We start from the raw sequence: 7,262 nt of genomic DNA, 5'->3' as shown, positions 1-7,262 counted from the left end.
AAATGTAAGCAGCCTTGGCATGTATGTACGCATACACTGACACGAGGAATCTTCAAGGCTGAAGAAGCTCTGAAGGCTAATCGCATGAAGATCTGTATGGCCGAAGAGCGAAGACTGGTACACAAAGACTAGCCAATTATTCACCGAGAGACAATGCCACGTGAAAAAAGCAAAGATTCCTGAAGATTGAAACTTGTCGGCACTCTCTTGCACTTTTCTATATTATTAAAAGGACACGCGTATACCCTAGTAGGACATGTGTGCATGCTACCGTGGGTAAAATAAGTGAAGGAAGGCTCCCGAAGGCCACCTTGCAGCCACCCCTCGCGGCTATAAAAGGAGAGCTGGGCTCAAGAAGAGAACACAAGAGACGGGAGAGCACGGAGCACTCAAAGCATCGAGACTCTCCACCAGAGCACCACTTCCTTCGTAGTCTAGCCACCACCACTACTAGTAGAATAGCCAAGAAGGCGCTTAGTTCGCCAAGAGTTTGAAGGTAATTTCCTAGTTGTGTGTAATCCCTTCGGGGCCTCCCGAAAGGGAAAACCATATGTAAATTATGTTGTTGAAATGATGTAGTTTCTTGGTTTCACTTAGTGCTTTTATTTATGAATTTATGGGACGAGTTCTTATGCTAGGGATCCTATAGGAGAAACCTCTGCGTGTGTAGTTCTCTGTGTAGCCAGAGTGGCGTTTGAATGAGAACCTTGTGGCCGTAGAGAAGTGTTCCCTTCGGGTGGAACTGCCTGGGAAGACGATAGGAATTTACCCCATAAATTTGCAATTAAAACTGCTAAGTGAACGTAACTAGCTACATCTGACGCAACATAATGAAAAATATGGTGAGTACTGAGTAGGATTTTACACCTTTGCGCACATCGCCGGACGAATTGTTGGCCTCGCCAGCCTCTAAATAAATCCTGCATTAAATATATAATCAAGTTAGAACGTGAAGGTAATCATATTGAATTAAATATTGTTGTGAATAGTGGAATACTATTCCAAATAGTGTACTCAATAGTGGAGCACTATTGTGAATAGTGCCCTACCTAGTGAATAGTAAATACTATTCAAGATAAAAAGAATACCTGTCTACCACTTCTACCTAATCCCAAATTAACTTAATATAAATCTAATCACATATTAAGCTATATAAAAATTAATATTTTCCTATATATTGTTGGTATCAGGTCCAGCGTTTAATCATTGAAAGGTTAAAATATTTAAACTTAGAAGTTAGCGCAGGTAATGTAATTAATACTAAGGAAAATCTAAATATAAGGTGTAGAGTAAATCCTTCTGAAGAGCATATCTGGCATTCATCTCATAGCCAGTTAAATACGGTTATCGATTTGATATATAACTTTTACATATCTTGGGGAAAAAGACAAGATAATTTAGACCAAAAATTTGAAAGTTTATTCAAAGAATACCAAAAGCTTGCTGATAAGTATTCAGGTTTGAATAATAAAATTGATCTAGCTTTACATAAGCTAGAGGAAGCAAAAGCAAGACAGAATACAGTTTCCAAGAATAACGATTATATTAAAGAAGAAGTGTTATCAATAGGCCGTTACTTAAGTAAAGGCAAAGAGTCACTCACGCGCACTGATTCAAGACAAGATATACTTGAAATAAAAAAGTTGGTGCAAGAGGTTAAAACCTTGATTATCTCATAATTATATGACCGAATATACTCAAGCATTAAACGAGGTAGCTAAATACCTGTCACCTCCTGTCGGGTTTTCAGATCACGACTCTCCAAAAGAAGATTCCAAAGTAATAATAAGACAAAATAACACAATCATCCAACTATTAATTCAAGTATTAGATAAGCTAAAAAGTGTTCAAAGCAACAAAGAAATCGTGTTATCATCATCTGGAATAGTTGCCTCTACTAGAAATATTAATTCAGAAAAATGGACGTATCTAAAGGCTTCCTTAGACGAGACAAAACTCTCCAATTAGTAAGGCAAGATTCAAGACCTCTAGCTATGAAGCATAGGCTATCTTGCAAAGCTGATGATATTGGTAGCATTGAAGAAGTTATAGATATACAAAGAGATCTAGAAAGATATCAAAAAGATACCCTGAGAAAAATAAAGCCGCAACAAGTATACCACATGGGAATGTTTGAAAGTAAGAGTGGTCTATACAGAATATCTCGAGAAGTGGAATTAAGCGTGTTAACACATCCAGTAGATTTAAGAATTGTAAGCAAAAATATTGAAAATGAATTAAAATATTGTGGTTACAAATATATTCATCAAGGCATGTATATCATAGGAGTCAAAGGTATGACAAGGAAGAAATTAGGTGCGAAGGTTTTGATAACTTTATTAGACAGAAGATGGGAATCTGTAGATAAAGCAGCATTAGGATTTTTGGAAGGAGACATGAATGAAAATAGATTAATAACCTATATAGCTCCAGACCTAATGATGCCCGTAAAAGAATTTATTGAAAAAATGAGTTTTGGTTTCCAAACTAAAGGTTATGAAGATTTTAAAGGAACAAATTTGCTAGTAAGTATAGAATTTATAGGAAGGCTCACTAATAGAAGTAGCTCCAGATATAGAGTGAATGTGAATGATGTAATTGATAGTATGCAATCAAAAGGTATTAAATTTATGAATCCTCTTAAAATTGGCTCTGAAGAAAGAGCAGGAGAAGAATGGAAGATAGGAGAATTAATAGAGAAAAAAGAATTAAAGCAACCTGCAAACTACATAAGCTATCAAAATTGTGAAGGAAGTAGCAGTATTCGATTTATGAACTATAAAGCTGCATCAATAGAAGACTCTGAATCATTTATGTCAGAATCGGAAAGTAATGATGATAAGAATAAAGGTATATCTGAATGTATGGAAAAGGCTAATTTAGATGATGAAATAATTCATTGGGAAAAGAAGCTAAAGCATATTGAATGGGAATATAGTCATTCTATGACAAAGGATTGGCCAAAAATTAGAGAAAGAGAACTATTTATCATCAGAGAAATTGCAAGGTTAAAGAAACTAAAAAACCATAAAATGTCTGCCACTAGTAGTTCCAGCATGGAAGATAAAATTATAGCATCCGCAGAAAGAAAAGCAAATGCTATTATTAATAAAAATTCTATCAATAATAATAATAATAATAATAATAAAGATAAGAATATTATTCAAAAAGAAGAAATTGTTAGTGAAGAAGAGCAATGGGATATCAATAATAAGTTATTATTAGAAAGTTATGAGGAAGAGGAAGAATTAATAAAAGAAATGTGGTTAGAAGATGAAAGATATGATGATTCAGAACAAAATAGTGATTTCTATAACTCACTAGATGATGTGGGACTACATAATTTAGAGAATGCAATGGAAGCCATGGAAGTAGAAAGTAGTGGTAAAAGAAGAAGGGGATATGGTGAATCATCTGTAAAAAGAGAAGGAGAAAGAGAGAGAGCTACCAGGACAGCTGGACAATGGCCTCCAGAAAAAGATGATTACCAGCCTACATATATCCCAGGACAATATAGATACATGGGTACTAAAAGAAGAGATTTTGAAAAACCAGTGCAATTCCAAAATTATAAAAATGATGGTGCTATATTAAACCTAGCAGCTCATGACCCAATAGATTGGCCGAATATAATCAGCATATGGAAAGGTTTAATAGTACAAAAATATATACAAAATCAGTATAGCATAGGCACTAAGGTAGAAGATATGTTAACATATCTTGAAACATTTTTAGGAGAATCTGTAAAAGTTCTTTGGGAACAATGGGTAGAATCATACCCTAGTCAATATGAAGAATTAAAAAGGGCAGGAAGTAACCCTAATAACTTTGCGAATGTTATCTCAAATATGATCATAGCAGAAGATCCTGAATTAGGACATACCTCATTGCAAAATGAAAGGTTAAGAGAAATAGAAAAATTAACATTAACTAGCTGGAAAGGTATTAAAGAGTTTTCCCAGCATTATTTGTATAATGCTACTACTGCTAAACAAGGTTTTAATGTAGGCGTAGTAGAAAGATATTTTAATAAGTTGCCTGATCCCCTAGGGTCAATAATATTTGAAGAATATAAAAAGGAAACGGCGGGAAACGTGGTAAACATATCTCAAGCTGTAACATTTGTTTTCAAACAATTAAGAAAGGTGTGTACTAGTATTCAAGCCCAAAGATCTATGAAGAAATCAGATTATAATTTTTGCAATAACATAGTCCAAATACCACTTACATATGGAGAAGAAAGGCATAGGAAAAACAAATATTATAAACCACAAAGGAGAGATAATAGAAATTTTAGAACAAAGAAAAGATATTTCTTAAGAAGATCAGACAATAGAGCCCCATTCTTTCATAAAAGAAATGTAAGAAGATATAATCCTAAGAAAACCTATGATAAAACATGCAGGTGTTTCATATGTAACTCACCAGATCATCTAAGTAGAACTTGCCCTAATAAAGACCAGAAAAGATACTCTAGCAAATATGAAGAACAAGAGAGGGTGTTAATTATAGATAGCGTTAATGAAAATATATTAGTATGTGATGATGAAATAAAAGACGATGAGTCAATATATTCAATTATAGAAACAGATGAAGTAGAAAATGAGGCTCCAGAATATGAATCAAGTGAAGATGAAATAGACCTAATAGATGATTTAGCCGGTTTAAAAATTGAAATGATGAACCAAGTAGATTGTGAACATGATTGGATTAGAGGAAAAGGTGATTATAACATAAAATGTGCTTTCTGTATATATTATCCAAGCCAAGATAATAGGTTTACATGTAGCTTGTGTTTAAAACAAGCATGTGCCTCATGTCTAAGAGCCAATAATCAAAAGTGGAGACAAGAGATAGAATTGGAACCAGAAGAGCGAATATTATCCAGTAGGGTTAGAAATTTAGAAAATAGAATAAATAAGCTAGAAGCAGAGCTAGAAAAACTTAAAGATGAGTTAGAAAATAGTAAAGAGGAAAATGATAATGTTCCAAAAAACACAGAAATGAAAGAGCAAATGGTAACAGTAAGGGATAAAAAAGGAGACAAATTAATACAATTGAAAGATGCAATTACTAGTTTTGGAAACAAATATATTGTTCGATTACCATTCAAAGAAGTGTTAGGAATAAGGATCCCAGTTAAGATTGTTCTGAAGCCAAATATTTCATATAAAGTACTGGCACTATTAGATACTGGTTGCACTAAAAATATCATCCATGATAAATATTTTATGAGATGTCCTGAAATAGTTGAAACTATAGATGATAATAAAGCTGAAGTATCTACCGATATGTCAGGAATAAAGAAGATCCATAACCAGCTAGCATATAATATTGAAGCTTACATAAATGGCACAAAATATATAATAGATGAAATTATAATAAGAGATTTGTCAGTAATAAATGATGACATGATAATAGGGTTAAGATTTTTACAACAATCTTTACAAACCACAATCATACATGAAGAGGGGGTAACATTTATTCCTTATCAAGATAATGTTCCATACATATCTGAAGTGCGAAAACAAAGAAAGTCCTTGCAAAATGTAGAAATATCTAATTTAGATGATGAATATAGCACAAGTCCAGATCCCCTTGAATTCTGTAAAGACGAAGAACTTAGTGAGACCATAGAAGAATATCATATAGAAAATACATGTACTGAATGCATTGGGTTGCAATCATTCTCTCCAAATTGGTATAGAGATATAAAATCCAAAAAGGATATAGATAAGATTGTGCAAAGACTAGAAAGTATACAAATTATTGGAGAAATACCAATGAAACATTGGGATAAGAACTCTATAGTTTGCAAAATAAATATCATAAATCCAGATTATATAATTAAGTCAGGACCAATAGAAGCAACTCCTAAAGATATCGAAGAGTTCAAAATGCATATTGAAGAGTTATTAAAGTTAAAAGATATAAGAGAAAGCAGAAGCCCTCGTCGATCTGCTGCTTTTATAGTTAGAAATCATGCTGAAGAAGTTAGAGGTAAATCTAGAATGGTAATTAACTTTAAAAGGCTTAATGATAATACAGTTGACGATGCATACAACATACCTAATAAGCAGGAATGGATTAACAGAATACAAGGAAGTAAATATTTCTCCAAATTCGATTTAAAGGCAGGATTTTGGCAACTAAAAATGGCTGAAGAATCTATTCCATGGACAGCATTTACTTGTCCACAAGGCCATTATGAATGGCTAGTAATGCCATTAGGCCTAAAGAATGCACCTGCACTATTTCAAAGAAAGATGCAAAATATATTTAATGAGAATCAAGCATTTATATTAGTATACGTAGATGATTTGTTAGTATTCTCAAAATCATACAAAGAGCATATAGCCCATCTTGAAGTGTTCTTTCGAAAGGTGGAACAAAATGGGCTCATACTATCTAAAAAGAAGATGGAGATTTGCAAAGAGAAAATAAATTTCCTTGGTCATGAAATAGGAGAAGGAAAAATATATCTACAAGAACATATTGCAAAGAAAATATTAGAGTTTCCTGATAATATGAGTGATAAAAAGGTTTTACAACAGTTGTTAGGAATTGTAAACTATGCGCGAAACTATATAGATAACTTAGCAAAGCTAGCAGGACCTTTATATGCTAAATTAAGAAAAAATGGTCAAAGATACTTCAATTCTGAAGATATAAAATTAGTAAAGGCCATCAAGGAAAAGGTCAGGAATTTAAAACCCCTAGAATTGCCTCTAGAAGACAATTATTTTATATCGAGACAGATGCATCTAAGGTAGGATGGGGTGCGATACTAAAACAAAATCCCAATAAATACTCTCCAAAGGCAGACGAAAAAATATGCAGATATGCTTCAGGAAGTTACAAATTAAAGACGGTAAATAATATTGATAGAGAAATTCTTGCAGTTGTAAATGCAATAAATGCATTTAGGTTATATCTAGGATTTAAAGAATTTACAGTACGAACAGACTGTGAAGCCATATGCCGATATTACAATAAAATTAATAGTAAGAAAAGCTCAACCAGAAGATGGGTCTTATTTGAAGACACCATAGCTGGGAATGGTTATAAAGTTATTTTTGAGCATATTAAGGGGAAGGATAATACCTTACCTGACATATTTTCTCGTGCATCAAATTTGCAGGAATGAGGAAAGGATTATTCGCCAACAAGGATGAATATCTCTTCTTTGGAGAAGAAAATAGGCTGAAAATGTTTCAGCCAAATACATTCAATTTTAAGCCAAAATCCCATATTAAGCTCGA

At 33.2% G+C, this 7,262-nt stretch overlaps 1 long non-coding RNA gene across 1 annotated transcript; it reads right to left on the bottom strand.

Moving 5' to 3' along the window:
• Positions 1-5,397: 5,397 nt before the first annotated feature.
• LOC123176161 (uncharacterized) lies at positions 5,398-7,255 on the bottom strand. The gene is made up of 2 exons (XR_006488388.1): positions 7,110-7,255; positions 5,398-5,605 (listed from the first exon to the last, which is right to left on the bottom strand). It is a non-coding gene; the product is annotated as an uncharacterized lncRNA (long non-coding RNA).
• Between the last annotated feature and the right edge of the window lie 7 nt (positions 7,256-7,262).

This window comes from Triticum aestivum, unplaced genomic scaffold (genome assembly GCF_018294505.1).
Source record: "Triticum aestivum cultivar Chinese Spring unplaced genomic scaffold, IWGSC CS RefSeq v2.1 scaffold45279, whole genome shotgun sequence".
Classification (NCBI taxonomy): Eukaryota; Viridiplantae; Streptophyta; class Magnoliopsida; order Poales; family Poaceae; genus Triticum; species Triticum aestivum.
Note: the sequence above shows the minus strand (reverse complement) of the source record. Positions and strands in the feature narration are given on the sequence as shown.